At 43.0% G+C, this 25,596-nt stretch overlaps 1 protein-coding gene across 7 annotated transcripts in view; it reads left to right on the forward strand.

The window, feature by feature from the left end:
• Positions 1-25,596, forward strand: part of PEA15 (proliferation and apoptosis adaptor protein 15) — a 447,785-nt gene that overhangs the window by 163,286 nt on the left and 258,903 nt on the right. Inside the window, exon 1 of one of the 7 annotated variants that reach the window (XM_069217985.1) lies at positions 4,648-5,107. The exons of the other annotated variants lie outside the window; for them this stretch is intronic. The gene's annotated coding sequence lies outside the window, so the exon portion shown is untranslated. Of the gene's footprint in view, positions 1-4,647; positions 5,108-25,596 lie in introns of those variants that run through there. 7 annotated transcript variants of the gene reach the window in all.

Genomic DNA, 25,596 nt, shown 5'->3' on the forward strand with positions numbered 1-25,596 from the left:
GTAAAAATATTACTTCTAGTCAGGGTGCTACTTGAGAAGATAATAGTGTTTACACACACATTTGAGTTAAAACTGACCTGGCATCCCCCATGGCATGCACGCACACGTGCAATGTCTTTTCAGATACAAGTATGGGAATCCAACTCTACCACCTCCCAGCTGACTTATTTTAGCTACCGCTACTCATTCGTTAGATGTTACTTGGCTCTCATCACCCACTACTGAGTTCCCCTTCACTCCGAAATATGACGCCAGTCTGGCAAGGTGCCTAAATGCAGACAAGGAAATTGTCCACCCACCACCCAACAGCCCCGGTTTGGTATTAAAAAAAGCTGTAACTGGGATCCAGTGGGCATCACAGAACCATCTCACAGTCTCATTACATCTGCTGCACTATTGATAGTCACGCCCCTGCTACTATGACCATATCTTGAACGGCCGCAGTGACATGGTTTGTGCTCGAATAGATTTGACTTTTGTGTAGCGTAAAATATTTTCTCAAGCTACATTAATAGCAAGCGGCTGGAGAATGGACCACAGGTAAGATTAGTTCAGCAGGCCCAGCAGCAAGGCAAGCTTTCCTAGCACACAGCATAAGATCTGCTTGAATTGTGGCAGTGCAAGCTGCCCCCACACACAACACAGGTAGCAGGAGCAACAGCAGCAGACAGCTACCATAACACTACCTTGCAACACACAACAGAGGCAACAGACGTGCAAGCTATTTTCACACTAATAGAGCAGAGATGGGGCTCAGACAACAGTGGTGTAAGCCCCTCTATATGCACAGGGTGCACTAGTGCAAATTCTGATGACACACAATACTGTGCAGCATAGGCAGCAGCATGGAGCTATTCCTGAGACACAAACCCCCAGTTAGGGGCTGATTTATCAACACTGTATTGGTTCACAGTAACAAAACGTGACACAAATTAATACAAAATATAATATATTATATACCTTCTAACAACACCTTTATTTGCACTCTAATGCAACAGCTTTTCGCTACTTTTGTGTTGACGGGTGTCTCATGGGTGGGACAAAATCGTTTAATTTATCTCACATTGCTTATATGCTGCCCTGCACTATGCACTTACAATGTGGGGATGTTTTAAAGTTAGTTTAAGCATAGTATATTGTACTAAAACCTACCCTTCCCATACAATACCAATGCTAGACATCACACACACACATTTGCATCATGGTGTTAAGGTGTGTATGGCACTAGGTTCCAAGAGGTGCCTAGAAATTCCATAGCCTGGGACATGCCCCTTTTTGAAAATACCCTCAGTCTCTCGTCACTAAACTATGGTGTGGTCCAGTCACCTCAGAGGGTGGACACTGTGGTCGTGCAGAGGACGGCTGGCGCTGCTCTTCCTCCAATGGAACCCATTCACAGCATTATTTTGACTTGCTAATCCGCATCAGGGGCCTAGGGCTCTGCTGTTTGTTGCAGGTTAGTACCAGACACTTGTGCACACTGTTTGATGAACTAGGGGCACATAGATGAACAGCGCGAGGAGGTTTGCACATGTACAGACTATGTGATGCGCTAGGGGCACAGACAGTGTTTGAGGAGATTCATGCACATGAGCAGATTGTAATGAGCTAGGGCCACAGAGTCTGAAGAGGGTGTGGCATTTGGACATACGGTGGAACGTACTGGGAAACACAGGAACAGCCACCCGGAGCAGGTTTGTACCCATAGGAAGATCACACGACGAGCTTTTGACACAATGACTGATGGTGTGAGAAGCCAGAAGTCCATGGGAGTTCAGCGTGAGGAAACTCGGGCTTGTGCGCAGATACTGTTCTGACAATGGAACTTTGTAACACACGCGGGTGGTGTGAGACATCGCTGTGGTCATTTTGAAAGCACTCTATGAATATCGAGATCCAAGAATGTGATAAGCTTGCTAATGTGTGATAGGTGGAGCAGACAGACACACAGGTAGAGGAGAGTGAGCTGAGGGCGAGCATGTAGGTGTATTGTGTCAGGCACTTTGAGAGTGAGTTGCACTTGTACTAGCAGTGTAGGGACTCCACACTCAAAGTTTCTGCTTCTGTGCAGCAACACCTTACAAGTACAGTGTAATTACGAGTTAGACCCCTCATAACTGGGAATAACTGTTAATTCTCTTATTTGAGGATTTAATCTCTCCTATGTACCTTCTGCTCTGAACCATTGTTAAATGTGCGCGAGGGTTCTGTGTAGGGCAAAAACTTAGAGAGAGTGTAGGGAAATGAGGGGAGAAAAGGGGGAAGATTAGTTCTGTCAAGGTGCACATTCCCACAGAAGGAGGTCAGGCGGGGATAGGAGCAGAGGCCTGGCTGCTGTTGCAGCCGAAGTCTCAAGCAATTTTAATGACCAGTATTTGCGGCTGGTAAAATCAAATCTGCCCCTAGGAAAACTGTTTATGGGAACTTCGGGCCAGTACTGATCGGGTCAAGAAGAATTACACACTGGAATTCCACTGTGACCAGCTCATAATCGGTACCGTGGTCTGGCAGTACAGTGAGCGGCACACATGGACAGTGCTAGAACAAGGAGAGTGAATGTTGGGCACATGGACAGTCATTGTAAAGAGCCTGGGTACTTGGACACACAGCATGAGGAGGATGGGCACATGGGCAATTTGGACACACATTATGAGAAACCTAATTCCTATCCATAGACCATATGGAGAGTGTACAGCCCACGGTCAGAGCCTGAAATGAGCTTGTGTACACTGAATGACATTAAAGGGAGATTGAAGCACAATAATAAACGTCATGGCACTTGAGGTACATGAGCAGACATCTCCAGGAGCTATAGAGGTACTTAACTGGACAATGTGAGGTACTTGAAGCCCAGACCTTGTGATGAAGTGTGGTGAAAACAGGAATAACAAGAGATGCCTGGGGCACAGGGCCAGACAATGTTAAGACTGGAGCATATGAATGTCTCTAATTGTGTACAGCACCGGCAGTGGGGGATTCTGGGAACACACCTGCATACTATTTCATTTCTAAGCGATTCAAAGCTATGGCTGTATTTCTTTCTGTGAGTGAAATTGCCCCTCCATGGAACATAATTACTCCCAAATACCATTCTTCAGATTGCTATAATTTCGAAACAGCCAAAATCTTTAAAAAAACGAAGAGAGTGGGGGAGGGTTTGGAGGGGTTACTGGCAGGAAGAGGGCCAAGAAGAGGAAATGTATAATAATGAGAAAGGAACTCCGCTGGATGCGCTATGGAGCCAAAATTACTGCATTTGTCACCACTAGGCATGTGCTCGAGCGGCTCGAGTTACGGAGTGTTCCGCTGAATGTGGTGTACGCGCTGCGAAAGAGGAAGCGCCATTGTTGTGTCTCCAACCATGTGGTAAAGAAGTTAGTCCAGTGCCTAGAAAACGAAAAAAAGAGTAAGTGGAGGGGCTTCATGTGCTTTCCCTCAGGGCCTGCCGCTGGGCTCCCTAATTATGGGTTGCTGTAAACCAAGGCTTCCCACTTCGGTTTCCACTCTTTCCTCCACCTCTTTACTCAGCCAGGGTCTTTGGCTGACTATTGCAAGTTTTTTTTCTTCCCTGCCTTTTCCATTTGTTACTGTTTTCCTATCTTTCCCTGCCTCCTTCTTTTTCCATTTTCTGCATTTTCCTGTCTTGCTCTGGGTCAAGATCTAGTGCCAGTACCTACAATTTGCATCCACCAACACATATTTGGCATTGGTCACTTATCTGTTAACAGGAGAGTGAACGAGATCAATTTAGCTGTAGTGGGAGAGATTGTGTTTAGGCGTCATGTGAATTACACAGGATCACAACACTCCTTGAGCTGGACACGGTTCGGCCCTTGCGCCATGAGCTCTATGTTCAGGGCAGTGAAGATGCAGTCACAGAATGAATCTGCCATGCAGGTACAAAAAAAACATGTCCCACAATAAGGGAAACTTAAAAGTCAAGATATCTATTACATTGCTGAAAGTGCCTGTAAATTCAACTAGGTGAGCATTAACATGTGTAAAGGACAGAATTTATAAAATGCTATTTATCACCAGCTAGGGCAGGACCAGTGCTAATTTGAGCACTCATTTATGGGTGCTGCCATTTAATTTTCCTCAACGAACTTTGATGCATAGCAAGAGAGAGAAAAACAACAACGGGCATAGAAGAGGAAGAGAAAGCTGCAAAACAGTGACAAAGGAAGAAAGCAGGGATGAGGAGGAGCCTGCAAGCATGAGATAAAGAGCAGGGATTGTCTGGTGATGGACTAAAGAGTCATGAAGTGGAATCAAATCAGGCAGCCTTGGTATTCAGCACCCCGACCTGTGAAAGCGTCGGCTGCTAGCTTCTGAGCAAAGATTGGCGCCACAAATGTATTATTATTATTTTTTTTTTTACAAATTAAGCACCGGATAGGATGATACAAATGGTATGGGACTCTGAACGGAAGTGGGCTGATACAATGTTGGGCGTGGGCGAGAGGGTGAAATAAAACAGAACAGGACGGCACAGAGTGGGGTTCGGTCCAGGCTGCTTGAGAGAAGGGTAGTATGGTACAGAAGAGTGAAGATGGACTGTGATGCAATGGGGTCACCAAAACAGAGAATTTGGGTGTGGCAGGAAGCTGAGCAAGGGCAGACTAGGTGGGTAACAACAATTAGCGCAAGAAAGAAAGAACTGGTAGACTTGCATATACTCTAAACCACGGCGAAGCAGGTAGAAGAAGAAAAGATGTGCAAATAGCAAAGCATGAAAAGTACAAGAAAAATAAGCTGGGAGAAAAAGACGGAAGCATTCCAAAACTGGGAAGTTAAAAAAAAAAACACTGTCTTAGAAGACGTCAAAAAGAAGTGAACAGGCAGGCTAAGAAGAGGCAAACGAAAAAAGAGGGGAGGGAGGGATATGGTACACACAGCAGTTATTTAGGGGCCTGGTTTCATGGTTTCCTGCTTCCGTGAAGGATTCCTTCCTTTCCGGGCGGGTTATCCATCTTCTAAGAACGGCAGCACATTTTCACAGATGTGGAGTTAACACTTTCTTCTGTTTTGAAAGCAAAGCTGCCGGCTGCCTCTCCGCAGGGGAGACAGGAAGAAACAAGACACGCACACGCCTTGCAGAAACGAGGTTAGAGCTGGTCCCCACGGGCCTGATGTTTGAACACCACGTATTTCACCCACAGGGCTCTGGACAGGACGCAATCGACTTTTCAGTCCATGCTGGTCTGCGGAGGCTGGTGAGAAGACGGCCCAGAGCAGACAGTCGATGTTCTGCAGTTAGTGGTGGTGTTCCAGAACTCATTACCACCTCGAGGGGGTCCAGGTACTTGCCAAGACTGGGGACCTTGGCGTCCTCTGGAGATGATACATGGAGGGGGTTCTGGGCGCTTATTAAGGGTCTCTTATGCTCAAAGCTTGTTCATTTTAAACTTCCTTTGTGTTATTTTTAGTTCTAGGGTGTTTTATTTTTATTTTTGTTGTGTTCAAGACGTGTGTGTTGCCAAAACCTTTCTTACTAAAATTATTCATATAATTTAGTTACTTGTTCAACCAATCGCCCTCGCCATTAGACTGCTGTTATGCAGGGGCGGCTGGTACCCTTTGAAAGTGGTGTTGCTAGTCAAGTACTCAACAACTTCCCTCCCCCCCCCAAAAAACACCCCCCTCCCTACCAAACCCCAAAGTAAACTACCCCTTCCTCTAAAAGCTAAAATAAAATACTCCTCCCTCCAAAATCCCAAATAAAAACATAACACTAACTACAAAATATAACACAACCACTACACTTGCATGCATTGCACACTTACATGCATTATGCATTTGAAATAAAATAAAACAGCAGTGCTCCCCGCCCTGGAGTAGAAACTGCTGCTGCTGTTATGCCATTAACATTTTCCTTCTGTCCACAGCATACCCCATAGGGCAAATGGTTAGTTGGCTCGCTTTGGCGATTGTGCACTGTGCTGTTTAAAAAGGAGCTCATCCACACATACAGTAGTTCCCTTCAGTGCCAGGGAACTCCATGACAATGTGTGCTTTTTGAAACCAAAAAAATGTTTTGCTTATCCAATTGTTTTACATATGAATATTAGTGAAGGCTTGGCTATTCACTGAACAATAACTGTTGGACCTGGACCTTTTTTGCAGGACTAGCCCCAAAATATTTGCCGCCTTCTTCCTCTTTTTCTGACCTGCTATTGTTGGCTTTAGGACTCTAGGCACTTTACTACTGCTAACCAGTGCTAAAGTACATATGCTCACTGTCAAAAATGTTTTGGTGATCGGTTTATCCATGACTGGCATATTTCATTTACTAGTAAGTCCCTAGTACAGGGCACTGCATGTGCCCAGCGCCTGTAAATCAAATGCTACTAGTGTTTTTTACATCCTGCTTCCAAAGGTTCTCCAAGGGCTTGGACTGAGCTTGCCTCCTGTTTAGAAGTCTGAGGGACATTAAAGACTTCACCTGCAAACACTTGGGCTCTCTTGCTCAGGGTCCTGACTTGCCAAGTGATGCTAAATCCAGTTCCTGGGCCCCTGGGAGTGAGTTCTGGTGTACCAAGGAAGAAACAAGCACATCGACTCCAGGACGACTTCAGAACCTGCCTCTGTCTGGCACCACGCCACGGCCTGCACCACAGCCATGGTCCTCGGTGAGTGCAATGACCACTACTGATGCAGCAGGCCTGACACCACTGCAGCGTATCCAAAGCCCCGTCACAGTGCGAGTCCAGAGCTCCATGTCACTGACATCCGTGGCACCAGACTCCGACTTCACCGCAACATCTGTGGCCCCATGGTGTGATTGTGACACCGAAAAGGCTGCGCCTCACGTCTTGACCATCTGGATTAATCGACTCCGCCTTGTTGTAAGGAATTGATACCATGCCACCCACACCGCATCACCTCCCCTGCAACCATAAGAAACCAACACGTCTCCCCCCCCCCGGTAGCAGTAAGGAACCAACGACGCACTGGCTCCAGCGACGCCTCACTTCCCTGACTCCGTACAACATCCTTGTTTCCTCATCGTTTCCCAAGGTACTATGCCTGGGGTCCGTGTGACTCCTTGACCGGCCTACACTCCCTCACGAGTGGCATCGGACTGTTGGAGACGACTCCATCAAGACATCATGATAGCCCCAGTTGGTGCTATTGTGTTTCTAAACACATTACTACGATTAAACCTTTAAATATCCTTATCTTCACATGTATATGTTGGATTTGTGTTGCTTCGGTCTTGTTTTACTCAGATAAATATTGATTATTTGTCTAAACTGGTGTGGAGTACTTTTGTGGTGTTTTCATTGTGTTACTGTGTATTTGTATACAAATACTTTACACATTGCCTCTAAGATAAGCCTGACTGCTTGAGCCAAGATACCAAGGGGGTGGACAGAGGGTATCTTAGCTTTGTGACTCCCTTACCCTGACTAGAGTGAGTGTCCCTACTTGGACAAGGTGTAAACAAACCAATGCCAACTAGAGACCCCATTTCTAACAATAACATTTAAAAAAAACATGACCAAGCAAAAGAAAGCATTTACAAATCCAAAAGGCTAGCAGCCAACGCAACACCTATCGGCTTTCCAAATACTCAGTAAATTTGGGGATCTGTCTTCCATTTATCTTTCATTGTCATGTGCTTTATATCTTCCTATTTACATGTAGTCGTCGTTGTTAGTTTTTAGCATTATTTTTCAATTCACTAGTCATATTTGTTTTCATAGAACTGTGATACAATCACCCTAGACCTTCTCTACTTATATTGCATAGTTAAGACATTGACTTCTAGTAGATTCCACACTCCCCAATCCAATAAAATGGCTGATGAGCTACAGTACTGTCCTGTGTACCTGGTGGGTTATATTGGGTAATGGCGGATATGTTGCCAGGTATTATGCCCATTATGTGCAGGTGATGCCTTTTTAAGTGCATGTAGGGCTAGTGTGTTTAAGTTACCTTCTTCAGGATTATCAATATGTACAATAGTGAAAGGGTATAGATATGTTGATGATGAGAATAATTAGCAATTACCTATATGACGAGAATCGTTTCCTGAGCATGATGGTGCCAGTAGTCATGTCTTATATGTTATTTTGGTATTGGTCGATGTGATCTACCTTAATATGAATGAGCAAAGGTATCCATCTTTGTATGAATTGGAGTTGTGTTGTGTGCATGAGGGAGGCAAGGACTATGCCCAATGAGCATTGTTCTTGTGGTATTCGTCCTCGGCCCAGAATAATCTCCTTGATGTAGGGTTGTCCTGTGGAAGAGAAGTATAAGGGAATGTACATTTTAGAGTCAAAGATACACAAATTGCACTGTAGTGTGTTAGTTAAGCTCATAACACTACAGTTCCATTTATGTATTGACACAGGTGATAGATTGCATACACAATAGATTTGTTATATAATGCATAATTATTGGAATCACAAGATGAAGAGTGTCCTAGAGGCAAGATTCATTGAATTTTCCTGCCACCACACAAAAGGTGGGAGAAACCTTGACTTTTTATAGAAATGGTAATCAGCACCATGGCAGCATTCTAGCAAGGGATACATATGGTGCTATAGGTTAACCGTATTGCCTGTGTAACATCACATGACAACAATGGGGCATCTAAAACATCAACCTAACCACTACATCACAGGGTTAGCAGATGTGCAGCTAAGTCTAGTAAATATATGCTGATGCAGTAATTAGATTGATGCAATAATTTTGTAGGTCAATATTATCAACTTCGATAGTGTCTTACAACCATTTGGGGTTTGCTAGAGAACTATCAGTCTGTGGAAGAAGCTTAGAAGCCCCTTCACTGCCAAGAAAACTGCAGTTATAGGATGTGCCATCTTACTCCAACATCTTGGTAAAAGATGCCAGCAGCAATGCCATTAATTTGTAATAGTGACTTGCGTCTGGCTATTTCTAGGCATAGGTAGGTACCTGGATGTGGAGAGTAATTTATTGTTGCTGACATCCTTGAAAAGTTGGTAAGAGAGGCAAAGGAATTAGTAACGGATGTTCATGAAATAGCTACAACTACTGATAATCTGTGTGTGATCAGCACCGCCAAAGCTACTCCTCAGAGCCTGGTTGTAGCACAAACTTAGCAGCGTAAGATGAGGCTGAAAGTATACAGTGTGGTGTAAAGGCAAGTCCTCAATGGGAGTCCTACTCCTGAAGTAGAATTAAAGCTGTTAGGCATCATCAAGAAAGTAGCTATTATCTTCGTATGCTTTAGGCTAAAAACTAATAAGCTAAACAAATAGATCAGTAGGGTGATCATTAGAGCGCGTAAACACATCAGGCAATTGGATGAAGGTTTTAAACAAAATAAAGAAATGATGGTTGTATATGTTTTAATTCAGAAGATTGGAAAATGCAAATAATCAGGGTTACAGCTACCAGGGCACCAGAAGAGGTAAAACAAAACATGGTGCAACTACAGATTGTTTTTTTTTTTGCTTTTTCGATATTTTTATTTAATGCATAGTATGTATATAAATGTGCCCAGAGTAATGAACCGAAACCAAGATGCAAGGCGAAAAATTGGTGCAGTAAACTCACATTTAGGCCTGGTGACAATTAGGAGTGTTGTTTGATGTGTAAAGTAATTGCAGCAAGCACTCTATGATGTAGTAAAAAGTGTTTTCTCATGCTAATTTCATTGTACTGAGATAATAAATTTGAATTTGACCTTTGCACTGTAGTAATAAATGTATGAATGTGCATTTATTAGGACAATTGCTCTCAATAACAGGTGTTTTGGGGCCACATTTATTTTCACTGCTGTGGCATTAATTATGTTATTTGGACTATATATATATATATATATATATATATATGTATACAGGGAGTGCAGAATTATTAGGCAAGTTGTATTTTTGAGGATTAATTTTATTATTGAACAACAACCATGTTCTCAATGAACCCAAAAAACTCATTAATATCAAAGCTGAATATTTTTGGAAGTAGTTTTTAGTTTGTTTTTAGTTTTAGCTATGTTAGGGGGATATCTGTGTGTGCAGGTGACTATTACTGTGCATAATTATTAGGAAACTTAACAACAAAAAAATATATACCCATTTCAATTATTTATTATTACCAGTGAAACCAATATAACATCTCAACATTCACAAATATACATTTCTGACATTCAAAAACAAAACAAAAATAAATCAGTGACCAATATAGCCACCTTTCTTTGCAAGGACACTCAAAAGCCTGCCATCCATGGATTCTGTCAGTGTTTTGATCTGTTCACCATCAACATTGCGTGCAGCAGCAACCACAGCCTCCCAGACACTGTTCAGAGAGGTGTACTGTTTTCCCTCCTTGTAAATCTCACATTTGATGATGGACCACAGGTTCTCAATGGGGTTCAGATCAGGTGAACAAGGAGGCCATGTGTAGGAAGTTGGCTCTGTATGTGCTATTTCAAAGTAAGGAATAGCATGCACAGAGTCCAAGGGTTCCCCTTAGAGGTAGAATAGTGGTAAAAATAGATAATACTAATGCTCTATTTTGTGGTAGAGTGGTCGAGCAGTAGGCTTATCCAAGGAGTAGTGTTAAGCATTTGTTGTACATACACATAGACAATAAATGAGGTACACACACTCAGAGACAAATCCAGCCAATAGGTTTTGTTATAGAAAAATATCTTTTCTTAGTTTATTTTAAGAACCACAGGTTCAAATTTAACATGTAATATCTTGTTTGAAAGGTATTGCAGGTAAGTACATTAGGAACTTTGAATCATTTCAATTGCATGTATACTTTTCAAGTTATTGACAAATAGCTACTTTAAAAGTGGACACAGTGCAATTTTCACAGTTCCTGGGGGAGGTAAGTTTTTGTTAGTTTTACCAGGTAAGTAAGACACTTACAGGGTTCAGTTCTTGGTCCAGGGTAGCCCACCGTTGGGGGTTCAGAGCAACCCCAAAGTTACCACACCAGCAGCTCAGGGCCGGTCAGGTGCAGAGTTCAAAGTGGTGCCCAAAACACATAGGCTAGAATGGAGAGAAGGGGGTGCCCCGGTTCCGGTCTGCTTGCAGGTAAGTACCCGCGTCTTCGGAGGGCAGACCAGGGGGGTTTTGTAGGGCACCGGGGGGGACACAAGCCCACACAGAAATTTCACCCTCAGCAGCGCGGGGGCGGCCGGGTGCAGTGTAGAAACAAGCGTCGGGTTTGCAATGTTAGTCTATGAGAGATCAACGGATCTCTTCAGCGCTGCAGGCAGGCAAGGGGGGGCTTCCTCGGGGAAACCTCCACTTGGGCAAGGGAGAGGGACTCCTGGGGGTCACTTCTCCAGTGAAAGTCCGGTCCTTCCGGTCCTGGGGGCTGCGGGTGCAGGGTCTTTTCCAGGCGTCGGGACTTAGGTTTCAGAGAGTCGCGGTCAGGGGAAGCCTCGGGATTCCCTCTGCAGGCGGCGCTGTGGGGGCTCAGGGGGGACAGGTTTTGGTACTCACAGTCGTAGAGTAGTCCGGGGGTCCTCCCTGAGGTGTTGGTTCTCCACCAGCCGAGTCGGGGTCGCCAGGTGCAGTGTTGCAAGTCTCATGCTTCTTGCGGGGAGTTGCAGGGTTCTTTAAAGCTGCTTCTTGAAACAAAGTTGCAGTCTTTTTGGAGCAGGTCCGCTGTCCTCGGGAGTTTCTTGTCGTCGTCGAAGCAGGGCAGTCCTCAGAGGATTCAGAGGTCGCTGGTCCCTTTGGAAGGCGTCGCTGGAGCAGAGTTCTTTGGAAGGCAGGAGACAGGCCGGTGAGTTTCTGGAGCCAAGGCAGTTGTTGTCTTCTGGTCTTCCTCTGCAGGGGTTTTCAGCTAGGCAGTCCTTCTTCTTGTTGTTGCAGGAATCTAATTTTCTAGGGTTCAGGGTAGCCCTTAAATACTAAATTTAAGGGCGTGTTTAGGTCTGGGGGGTTAGTAGCCAATGGCTACTAGCCCTGAGGGTGGGTACACCCTCTTTGTGCCTCCTCCCAAGGGGAGGGGGTCACAATCCTAACCCTATTGGGGGAATCCTCCATCTGCAAGATGGAGGATTTCTAAAAGTTAGAGTCACCTCAGCTCAGGACACCTTAGGGGCTGTCCTGACTGGCCAGTGACTCCTCCTTGTTGCTTTCTTTGTTCCCTCCAGCCTTGCCGCCAAAAGTGGGGGCCGTGGCCGGAGGGGGCGGGCAACTCCACTAAGCTGGAGTGCCCTGCTGGGCTGTGACAAAGGGGTGAGCCTTTGAGGCTCACCGCCAGGTGTCACAGCTCCTGCCTGGGGGAGGTGTTAGCATCTCCACCCAGTGCAAGCTTTGTTACTGGCCTCAGAGTGACAAAGGCACTCTCCCCATGGGGCCAGCAACATGTCTCTAGTGTGGCAGGCTGCTGGAACTAGTCAGCCTACACAGACAGTCGGTTAAATTTCAGGGGGCACCTCTAAGGTGCCCTCTGTGGTGTATTTTACAATAAAATGTACACTGGCATCAGTGTGCATTTATTGTGCTGAGAAGTTTGATACCAAACTTCCCAGTTTTCAGTGTAGCCATTATGGTGCTGTGGAGTTCGTGTTTGACAGACTCCCAGACCATATACTCTTATGGCTACCCTGCACTTACAATGTCTAAGGTTTTGTTTAGACACTGTAGGGGTACCATGCTCATGCACTGGTACCCTCACCTATGGTATAGTGCACCCTGCCTTAGGGCTGTAAGGCCTGCTAGAGGGGTGTCTTACCTATACTGCATAGGCAGTGAGAGGCTGGCATGGCACCCTGAGGGGAGTGCCATGTCGACTTACTCGTTTTGTCCTCACTAGCACACACAAGCTGGCAAGCAGTGTGTCTGTGCTGAGTGAGAGGTCTCCAGGGTGGCATAAGACATGCTGCAGCCCTTAGAGACCTTCCTTGGCATCAGGGCCCTTGGTACTAGAAGTACCAGTTACAAGGGACTTATCTGGATGCCAGGGTCTGCCAATTGTGGATACAAAAGTACAGGTTAGGGAAAGAACACTGGTGCTGTGGCCTGGTTAGCAGGCCTCAGCACACTTTCAATTGTAAACATAGCATCAGCAAAGGCAAAAAGTCAGGGGGCAACCATGCCAAGGAGGCATTTCCTTACACCATGTCATTAGATTTCCTTCTTTTATACCCTTTCTTGCCAGCCACGCTGTGGAGTACTTGGACGCGTGTGATGGAGCATTGTCCTGCATGAAAATCATGTTTTTCTTGAAGGATGCAGACTTCTTCCTGTACCACTGCTTGAAGAAGGTGTCTTCCAGGAACTGGCAGTAGGACTGGGAGTTGAGCTTGACTCCATCCTCAACCCGAAAAGGCCCCACAAGCTCATCTTTGATGATACCAGCCCAAACCAGTACTCCACCTCCACCTTGCTGGTGTCTGAGTCGGACTGGAGCTCTCTGCCCTTTACCAATCCAGCCACGGGCCCATCCATCTGGCCCATCAAGACTCACTCTCATTTCATCAGTCCATAAAACCTTAGAAAAATCAGTCTTGAGATATTTATTGGCCCAGTCTTGACGTTTCAGCTTGTGTGTCTTGTTCAGTGGTGGTCGTCTTTCAGCCTTTCTTACCTTGGCCATGTCTCTGAGTATTGCACACCTTGTGCTTTTGGGCACTCCAGTGATGTTGCAGCTCTGAAATATGGCCAAACTGGTGGCAAGTGGCATTGTGGCAGCTGCACGCTTGACTTTTCTCAGTTCATGGGCAGTTATTTTGCGCCTTGGTTTTTCCACACGCTTCTTGCGACCCTGTTGACTATTTTGAATGAAACGCTTGATTGTTCGATGATCACGCTTCAGAAGCTTTGCAATTTTAAGAGTGCTGCATCCCTCTGCAAGATATCTCACTATTTTTGACTTTTCGGAGCCTGTCAAGTCCTTCTTTTGACCCATTTTGCCAAAGGAAAGGAAGTTGCCTAATAATTATGCACACCTGATATAGGGTGTTGATGTCATTAGACCACACCCCTTCTCATTACAGAGATGCACATCACCTAATATGCTTAATTGGTAGTAGGCTTTCGAGCCTATACAGCTTGGAGTAAGACAACATGCATAAAGAGGATGATGTGGTCAAAATACTCATTTGCCTAATAATTCTGCACTCCCTGTATATATATATATATATATATATATATATATATATATATATATATATATGACATTGTGAAACACATTGGATTATTATTGATTAGCTAAAATGTTGATTTTTTTATTTTTATTAAAAAACATTAAATATTCATGGATAACAAGTTTCGCAATCGGTCACTATCCATTTTACACCATATTATCATTCTGAAAAATCCATTCTGAATTGGTCGGTATCTATATATCCAAGTCTCCTTTGGATTACTTCACAACAAATCCCTTTGTGGTAATTAACTTTACCAATGTAAGCTCTATTTTGGACTCTGTGTTGTGCTAGACTGATATTAGTAGGGGTAGAAAAACTTATATTTGAAATTGTCAAACTAAATAGCACACAAGAAAAGCAGCAAGAGAAAGTGTACGAAGAGCCTTCAAAAGTATTTAGGTAGCCGGGTTTCTTGGAACAGTGCCACCAGTGGAATGTCCTTTGGCATTTTTATCAGACCATCTTACAGGTCTGTTGAGCAGACACTGCCTAGTCTCTCCACTGGTGTGCTTGTGGAATTTGACAAGGATATAATTAAGTGCAGGAGGAAATAACCAGCTCAAAGCTACAATGGATGTTGAGCGAAATGATGGCAACTTTTGTGACAAATATTTATATTGTTATAATGGATGAGAAGCAACATTACTTGCCCACCTTTGCACAAATATGTTTTAAGGCTATTTTGTAGCAATTTATTCCAGGCTGGAATCTTGAAGAGAATCTTACAAAATGCAGGCACTATCACATAATGACACTGAAAAAATATAAGAGTACAACATTGCTGAAGAATCAAACTCACTAGTAGCTGCATTTCCCTGCCAGTAAAGCGCATCAGAAAAAGAACCTTGACATGATCACTAGTGATGAAGGTATCGCTAGTAGAGGCTGCAGTTGGGCATTTTACGCAAGCTGCCTTTGGCTTTTATCCTAGACATCTGGGTTGATATTATAGGACAGCAGTCAAATTTAACAGCAGAAGAACTGGCCCACTGTTTCACACTTAACAGGCTGATGGAGAGTCACTGTTTAGGATGTCCATCCCCTGTCATACTGGCAAAGGAAGAAACCATTGTGGCCACTGCCGTATTAGTTTGTAGCTGTCCATCGTCAAATGTCCTGTCTGAGAGTGTCTTCGGTGCTTTTGGATCTATGGTTACCAATACATAGCCAATTTTGAAGCCATACATTGGAACTTCTAATTGACATTCATAAAGATAAGCAAATAATGCATGACATTTAGATTACTATCTTCCAAGTTTCACTGCTCACCCCAGTGGTCTTCTGGTATAGTTTCGAATGGGGAATTGCGATAAGACCAAAGACTAACAAGGGTCATTAACTAATTAGAAAAAACACTAATGTTCCAATACTGTGGATCGTCATACAAAAGGGAGAGTTATACCAAACATATTAGAGAGGGCTTCCCAACTCTGTCTCTCATGATATGTTTGCACTACGGTGCATGACGGAGCATTTTCACTTGTCAAAAACACTTGGCACCATAAATTCTCCACATGATAGATGCATGGTACTGTTAGCCCACGCATTTTCTTTTACTTATAATTTTAAGGTTGTGCTCTCAAAGGTCTAATTATGTTCCTGTTTCATCAAGTTCTTCTATATCCTTACTCATATGGGGTTTTAGTGAACGATTTAGGTTAACCTACTGGATCAGGTGTGAGTTGATCTGAGAGTTTTCATGCCTGTTGGCTGTGATGACAAAAGGAGGGGAAAAACCAGTGCTTAATTTGTATATAAAAAGATGTCCAAAGCCCTCCTCTTAAACACGCGGCTGCTGCAATTAAATGTGTGAGCACTGAATACTGAGGCAGCGTAATCCTGATGCCTTCTCGGGCCTATTCAATCCATTTACATACACTCCCTGCCCCTTCAGCTCACTCTTGCAGCTTTCTGCTTTCTCCCATTGTGAGGCTTTTTTGTTTTTCTCTTTCTCTGTTTTCCCATATGTGTCCTTTGCTCGCAGTAAATGCTTACGGCAGAAAAATAATAAGTGCCAGTGCCCCGCATCAGAAACAACAAGCATAATTTAAGCACTACGAAAGACACAAGATGGGTCTTTAAAAGCTATTGAACATAGCCCTGTGGCACCAGGAGGGGTCATAGCTCAAAGGTACACATCTTTCGTCCTCAGCTGATATATTTACTTAGAGAGTCTGTGGCATTTTTTTCAGTTAGATTGGAGGTGCAAATTATTTTCTTTACACATCAGATATGTACCTGAAAGCAGATTCATAGACACATACATAGCAAATACTGTGAATATTATGGTAAATAGAGGAGTTAAACATACTTTAATGCAAAAAAAAAAAAATGAAATTATCTACACATCGCACAGCCCTCTTGGCTGCCAGAGGGGAGCAGCGCAGAGTATACATCATCATAGGTTTTCTTCCCTCATATGCAAATAAAAACATAAACGTATCAATGTGTTTATTCTCAACAGTGCCTCCCGTAAAGAGAACACATTCCCACTTCAAATTTGGCATAAAAGAAAAAATACAGTCGTCAACGACCAATAAATCTAAAAAAATTGCCACATTGTGCGCAAATGTAAAATAAATGTATTTATGTAGGCAATTACCCGCAGAGCGCAATGTCCCTTGATCTATCTATCACCACCAAGTTCCACAGACCCAAAGCCGGCCGGTGATGGATAGCCAACGCACTCTAAAATGGCAGCCGAGGCATTTCATTTCTGCAATAACTGAGGCCTATTAGTTGGCGCGAGACCACGGCGGAAGTTTGCGAGGCGACGCAAACTCTTCATTATGGTAAAGTGACTTTAATCAGTCTGCCGAGGCGCCTCGGAGTGGCGCGTGTGCTCTGCTCTGTCCCACGAGGGAAGTCGATTGATGAGGAGATACTCGCTCCCTAATGCGGTTGAATTTGCACAAATGCCGGAGCTTCCGCCGAGAGGCTTAGAGTCTCTTACCGCAGGAAATAATAAAAAAAAATATCTAAACCCCCTGCCATCTGTTCCCAAAGTCAGCTGATGGGTTTTCAGCAAATCTCACATTGAGCCCAGTGAGAGGAGCTTTGCTGGACCGGCGCGCGCTCCCAGAGAGGATGACTAGAGGATAGAAACCGAATAACCAGATGTGGAGTACAGTAACATGGTACAACTGGGACACCATCTCATCGGGTAATGTCAGGCCAGCACAAGAAAAGTACACACTCTTGGCTACTCTCTCTCAGATTGCATTGCCCTGGTTGCTACTAGGGGAAACAAGTGATAAGAGCACACATTTAACACAACTATTCCCCAGTGGTGTGACGCAACATGATTACCACTGCCACAATCACCCCGCCCCCCACCCCCGGCAGAATGTGACGAGCGCCCCGTGTCTCGCATGTCTCTCAGATCGCTCGCATGTCTCACAGATCTTCATAGGCCTTCGGCTGAATGGCAGCCCCATGAAGGGCTGGGATCCTCCCTGCTCTGCAGGGACCTCTGTTACACTCCTGTTAACTCACAAGAAAAAAACACATTATCAATCTACAAATTAGCGCTATATAAATATAATTTAGAATTTACAATTACAATTTGCACGTATACAATGCCTTTTAGAACACCACCGGTCTACTACTCGAGACTGAAGAGTATTAGCCAGACTCATTTGACACCTAGAACCACCCAATCATTTTATTGTGTTACCTTCTGACTGCTTTCCCATGCTAAGGCTGAACCATCTACTTACTGTTAGGCCATCGCTTAGTTAGGTCTACTGTCACCCTAGGTTTCACAAGACTCGCATCTATTTGACAAGACTCACACCTAATACAACCTTAACCAAGAACTCTGAAGCGTTCTTTGTGGCTTGCCACTCTTAACAAAAACCCTAAAGAAATAAAGGAATAAATTGGAAAAAATGTTTGTCCTGCTCCATTTAATGTCACACTTTTCCAAGCAAATTCGTAAGACACCCAGGGAAACCAAATATGTCAGTTTTTGTGCAATGTGATTAATTTTCTGAGGAGTACAATACACCCTGTATACGAGAAGTCAAATATTTCTGCCTTCCCAGGAGTGTACCTACCCATTTATATCGAGCCTACAGACACCGCTGCTGTCTGGTTGAAAAAGACCTATTGTCAGCTTACTGACAACTTATAGTAGGTTTAAAGCCTGTCCATTGCTTACCACTGGTGGCTTTATTGTCACTTTCACTTGCTCACTTTGTATTCGATGGCTTGCCTTGTCCATCATGTGCTTGCCCCTGCCCAGGAGCATAGTCTCATTACTTGTGGCCTTACGCTGCTCATGTTTATGGAACTACTTCTTCCTTATTGCTGAAGCACTCATTGAGAGTGCAAGTGTTTTCCAGTAGTCTTCCTCATGTGCTTCTCCTCCTGCTGTCGAGCTCCATGTTGTTCGAGCTCCATGTTGTGCTTCCTTATCAGTGTGCTTCCTACCCTCACCCAAGCTTCATATTGATCTCTCTCACCTAAGTGCATCTCTCAAGCTTTTTAGTGTTCTGTGTTGCTCTCACTCACTTGTGTGCTTCTCCCCTCCACCTGCTGACACCCCACTGCTCCTCTGTTGCCACCCTCCGCGCTGTGACATTTTAAAATACTTTTTATATAAAGTTGTACTTTAAGAAAAGCACTTAAGCGCTACCTGTTTTTTACATGTATTTACAGTTCTGTTTCCGATCAGAAAATAAATAAAGTGAGGCACTTACATCAATTTGAAAGCATGCATGCATAATGACGCATGCACACAGATACCTCATCACACATGCACAATCGTACAAACTGACACTGCAGCTAGTTAGTGTTGTACAAAGTACAGAGCCAATACGTCTCAAAGGCTAGACCTATTGGCTTTACCAATGCTTGTTTTCTCTGCCATTGCAAAAACACTTTATCTTCATCCTTTGGCTTCACCATGTTTTTGAAATGGGACTTCCAATTAGAGCGTTTCCCAAGATGCAAATGTTGGAGAAAGCTAACGATTCAGGATGTGATAAGTATGATCAGCACAATACTGCACACACCACGCAGAGCTCCCAGTTGTACTGGTATAGAATACCAAGTTAGTGCAAAATGTGGCAGCCTGCTTGTCACCTCAAACATAAAACTCTCATCCTTTGTGATCTTCAAGATCTTCAAGGGCTTCCACCGATATCCCTAGTGTATCTCATGATAAAAGTGATGTTTACAAAGCACACCGGGGCCTAGGCCATGACTATCTGGAGAAAATGACTAATTCGACAAAAGCCGACCATTATATTTTAAAAAGCCCATGACTGGTCTTTCTTTTGTCCCAAGGATATAAAGGCCAATTCTGGCCTATAATATTTGCATTGTACTAAATCTCTAGCATTGCCTACAGTGCTTAATTTGTGCCAGTGTTTGGCGGTGCTGAGCATCAGTACTTACATGTACACACTGACGTTTACTTATGACAGTCCTCCAAATAGCGACTGTCTGTATTTAACAGAATAATTCGGTAGAACGTTTAACAATTCAACAAAGTTTTGAAACATACAAATTTAGAACATTCAACCCTCATTTGATAGAATGTTCCAACAGAATTATAGCCTTTCTCTCTCAGGCTATACTGTCGTTAAAGGTCCTCTGCGGAAAGTGCAATTAAGCATAAGCAATATATGATGATTAGACCAAGTTGATACAACGTGATTAAATTGAGACGTTGAAAAATAATACATGGATAATGGTTCTAGAGCAGTCAACCCAGCTTTTAGACATGTACATTAGGAAAAAATGTAACTACCAATGGGTACAACGTAGGTACAGTGTTCCTCGATTGCATCTGAAAAAATGATGCCTTATGAGTGAAATTCCCATGCACCTGTTTAAGTTTAGGGAACAATTGGTCCAACAAGAACATACCATGAATTCCTCACACAGTAGTTTTGGCAATATTTTATAACCTTATAAAAATAATCTTACAATATAAAATAAAAACAGTAATCCTATAATATTACAAAAATCTCCACACTGCACTCTGTTTTGGTCGCACTGCTAAAATTTCTCACACTTGTATCTGGCTGTAATTTGAGTCATGTCGAATTCACACACATTTGCCCCGGATGCACAAAAAGTAATTTGAGATGTCTTCTAAAAGCATCAAGAATGCAGAGGAAGTACTAACGTGTTCCCTCTGATTTGCCACAGATGAAGACGGAAAGTAATTTGTGGTTCCGGCTAAATTCTCAAAATAGCAACCATAAGGTAAATGTAATGCAGTGCTGCTGCATATTTCTCAGGACAGCAAACATGATGCAATTTACCGGGCCGGACTGGCCTGTAGAGTACTTTTGAAGTGCCAGATGGGCCTGTCCGACAGGTGAGTGTGTGGGCCGGTTTTGTGGCTGTGGGTGGCCTGGTTTTGTGGTGTCTTATGCTGGTGTTGTAATTATCTTTAAATATAGAATGGGCGGAAGTAGCAAGCAGCACTGTAAAGGCGGCGGATGCTGTTATCTCCTTGCATGCATTGCTCTGTGACGGGACCAATAACACTTTGAGGGCAGAGCAGGGAATGCGACAATGTTTTTTTATCTTTTTGATAGTGGAGGAAGGTAATACATTTCACTGCATAATGTCTGGAATATTACCAAGGGCCAAACAGCAAGCATGGTTAAAATATCGAGATTTGATCAATTCACTAAGGTGCGTTACATTTTTGTTTACTACCAGTTCATAAATGGGGGCCACTTTTATTTTGGTACTTGGACATCTTTTCTGCCAAATCCGACCGTGTAAATAAATGTAATGTTCGGTTCTAGCAGAATCCTCAGACTAGATCCCAGGCGCCTCATAATTTCTTAGAATAGTACACAGGATCTAAAAGTAATGGGTGGTTCCTGCAGAATTGTCAAAATAGCACCTAGCATGCGGATGCAGTGGGTGGTTCCTGCAGAATAACACGCAGGATGTAAGCTTAACATGGTGTTTCTGTAGATTTCTTTGAATAGACTACAGGATGCAAATGTAAGGAGACACTCCTGCAGATCTGACAGAAATAACACAAAGCATGAGGATGTAGTTGGGTGGTTCCTGTAGAATAACACGCAGGATGTAAATGTCATTTGGGGTTCATGCAGAATTTTCAACTGCATAGATCTTGCTGGTAGCTGGATTAGGGTTTTTTTCATTTAGTGTTGGTTGTCGGAAGAAATGCGTGTCTGTGTTTTCTAACTGAACAGTTTCAGTTATAGAGCACATTGTAGAGACTGCCCACATAATTATAATTCAAAGGGCTAGTCTGTAAATCAACCAATTTACTTTCATCTGCTGCAGTGGGCATGTCACTCAAATTTCAGACTTTGCTCATAACACCTGCTGCTCTGAAGTAGTCACTTGGACCCGTGTCAGAATATTGCAGGTGTTTGTGTCAAACGTTTACTGTGTGATTATCGTATGATAGTTCATTTGGTTAAACCCATAGTGCTAAAATTGCCTAGCTGTATGTATGTTTCAGGCTTCTTCATATTTTGTGATTTTTTATCTTTTAAATATGTTGGTGGTGGAGGTGGCGATGGTAGTCACATTCATATCTCACAAAGAGTATGGCAAGATCTATGTGCATATCCAAAACATAAAATGTTACACAGAGAGCAGGAGCATTGGGTGAGAGAGCAACATGGAGCCGGTGGGGGCGAACACAGGTTAGAAGGAGCCAATATAAGGAAACAGGCGGCAGAGGGCAATTTGGAGTGCAGGGGGAGAGTAGAACCTAAGGGAGACAGACGAAAAGAACATGCTCTCTCATGGAGTGCTTAATCAAAAAAAAAAAAAAAACAGTGCTTAAAAAGCAAGCAAAGGAAGCACAGAAGCTAGCCAAAGCAAAAGTGATGGAAAAGACACAATGCTCCATGGGAGGGACAAGCAGAAGATTGACAAGTTGCTGCACGAAAATGATAGTGATTGGAAAGTCAACCAGTGGTAAGCTAAGGGTAAGCTCTAAACTCTTGTATGATCTAAGTATGCCCGCAATATGTCTTGCAGCAAGCAGTCCATGAGCTGCCCAGTAGGCTAGACCTAGAAAGGAAGGAGCAATTGCTCGAACCAAGGAGACCCGATTGTTTAGTGGCTGGTATTAACGAAGACAAGGTTCATGAATTGTGATAGTAGCTCTGCTGAGTTACTGGTCAGGCACTAGCACTGGAAACCTTTATAATATGACTTTTCAATAATGCTGCCCAGCTCAAGTCACTCATTAACCCTGTGGCTCCTAATCTGGTAGCTGAATGCAGCAAGCACATGTGCAGTGTCAGGTGTACCAACTTTCAAGGGAGCTGGGGCATAACACATGCTCTGCAATTTCTAGCCACCAACTCTTCAGTGCCCTCCCCAAACTTTCGGGAGGGCCCCACTCAAACCAAGGCCAATGAATATCTGTGAGATATGGGAAACAAAGTGTCTCTCTTCACATTCTGGAGAGGGCCCCAACATTTTATGTTATGCCGCTTCAAGGGGGTCCTGAGAAAAGGTGTCTGATGGTGCAGATACCCTAAAATCAGGTAAAAGAAAGTTTGCTGAAAGATGTGTGCGAGAGGAAGACACCCTGACATCTGTATGCAAAGGGCACAGACACTGCTCAATTCAATGAACTTGTTTTGGAATCATTCATGAGTTTTTAAAGGGTTTACAGAGTGTTCCATGTGAGGAACCTTTGGAAATATTATTGGAGTGTGTCAAAGAAATATTAATATGCCTTTTCACCATAAGTTCGCAGACTTTACCTCTTTATCTACAGGAAATTGAAAATATGTTAAAATGTTTTCACATATTTGGCTGTATTCTTAGACTGGTGTAGGGATGACACTATGCCATATATATGAAGGATAAGATGTACTTTATTGCAGGTATGACGTTACATCTTCATAGCACGAGCACGCAGGGATAACTGACCTGAATGGAATGCAGCCTCTGATGACCACGCTGCATTTTGTGACCTACTTACATTCCAATACTTCATCGCCACACTCATCCTCTTAATACTAACTGTTCCTTCACCTACAAATTGACATCCCATCCCACACCCTTTTTTAATCACAAAAAAACCCAAACACTTATACAATCATTTTCCTAGCAGTAAGAATAATATGCAGTATGGTACAGTAAGATGCACTTGTTCTAGGTTATTTTTTTTGGAGTAATAATACAGCAACATATACCCATTTTTTCTATATTTTCTTCCACATTTTGACAAAATATTCCCATTTTTGGGTATATTTACCACAGGAACTTCTTCTTAGACCATTGTCATTCTTTGTTAGTGCTTAATTCATCATCTTCTATATTGCAGTTGTCTTTACATCCCTTGTTTACACTGGGGTCCAAAGCAATGCGAGATGTGCTCCACCAATTACCATCCGACAATTTCACTTATTTTTTAGCATCTCAACTATCTGTGCTGCCTCTTTGAACTTGGAAAAAACCTTTGCAACTAAATTGGGATTTATTACATGCACCCAGTCTCCTATCTTCAATGTATTCACCTTTATCCTTCTTTTCTCTGCCCCCATCTTTTCCACATTAAGCAAGTTAGATTTCCTTTCGGCAAGCCTTCACCAATCATCTACATCTCGTCCCTTTGACAACAGTTTCACCATCTAAAAAGGACACAGATTTGTTGCTGCTTTTCTCCCTCTCACTAATTCAAATGGGGTTTTCTCAGTGACACTATGTGGAGTAATGCGATATGACCGTACAAGCTCCTTGACTGCTTTTCACACATCCATATTAGGTCTGCAAGCGGATTGCCCACACTCTACTAAAACATTGTTGAAACGTTCTACTTTTCCATTATTTTGGGGGTGATATAATGACATTCTAATGTGGTTGGTGCACATTTGTCTAAGAATTACATCATTTCCACAGAAGTAAATTGAACCCCGTTATCCGTCACAATTTCACCTGGGATCCCTTGTGTAGCAAAAACTTTTTGAAAACAATCAATGACACTTTTTGTAGTAGGTTCACTTACTGGTTCAACTTAAACCCATCTGGACAGGTGATCGATCATGACAATGAAATATTTCATATTATTCAGTAAAATGTGATATGGGCCCAAAAAATCCACACGCTGCCATGCTCTATCAGGACGTAAGGTGACTGACTCACTTGTGCCCTCAGTTACCAGAGTTTTATCACATTACATTTGACACGAATTCTCACAAAATCCTCAATCTCACTGTTCATTTTAGGCCACCAGAAATCTTCTCTTACTTTTTTAGGTCAAGCGCGCAAGCACTTTAACCTTCTGTAAGTATTGTGGACTTTTAACCACGCCCACCTCACTCCCACCACTTTCACTTGTTCGTGATCTTGCCTTTCAAAATCCTTTGCTATCATTGGTAAATGCTTTACATTTGTCTCTCTTTAGGGTGGTTCTGTTGCCGCCTTGGACACCAACCCTGTTACATGGATATTAGCATGTTTACTGATATGTTTGACTGCAAGCAAACTCCTTTTTATTTTGTGTCTCTCCTTCGCGCTCATGGTCATGGCAGCCATGGTGCTTTGAATCGGGTATCTTATGTCAACTGTTTTAATTTTAATTTTCAATTTATGTGGCAAGAAAAGTCCAGTTAAGAATTTACAACACCAATAGCTCTAACTCGAGCAATTGTGAAACCCATTGTATTGTAAATGCTTGTTCTTGGTTATAGTTGATCCCAAGTGTCCTGAGTGTGCTAGATCAATAATCCTTTGGCAGAAACACAAAGGTGGGACTAGTTTGTTTCCGCACACTAACTTCCATGGATAATTCATCTAATACTTTCCAGAACATTTGAAAGTTATCAGATAGATTATTCTTTGTTTGGCCAGCCAGACTTCACAAATGAGATTAGTTTGTCTAGTATTTTATCCTCATTGATGGCTTTTACCCTATTTTCTTCACTCTTACAAATACTCTCATCTCCAATGTGAGCTATAAAATACTCCTGTATTACAGATTCCCAATAATAGTCTTCATATTCTTCAATGGGTAGTCACGAGAGACAGTCAGCTCTAGAATTTTTCCCTCCCGGAATATATTCCACAGTGAATGAGAACTCTAATATTTTGGTTGATAGCCAGGCTATTCTAGCATTGGAACATTTAAATTTTTTCCTTGACAAAATATCTACATGGGGTTGATGATCAGTCTTTAGTATGAATGGTCTTCCCCAAAGATACGGTCTGAATTTTTCCACACTCCAGACACTTGCCAGTAATTCTTTCTCAATTACTGAGTATTTCTATTCCATTTGGCACTTTGTCCTTGAAGCAAAACCTACAGTTGTTTCATATTTGCCTTCTGACTGGGACAATACTGCTCCTTCTCCATACTCACATGCATCTACTGTAACAATAGTTCTCTATCCGTCTACAAAGTGTAGTAGTGCAGGTGTCCTAATACCTTTCTCTTTAACTCTCCTAAATGCACTCTCACACTTTTCAGACTGTGCAAACTCAACACCCCCTTTTATCAATACTCTGAAACA

Source organism: Pleurodeles waltl, chromosome 12 (genome assembly GCF_031143425.1).
Source record: "Pleurodeles waltl isolate 20211129_DDA chromosome 12, aPleWal1.hap1.20221129, whole genome shotgun sequence".
NCBI lineage: Eukaryota > Metazoa > Chordata > Amphibia > Caudata > Salamandridae > Pleurodeles > Pleurodeles waltl.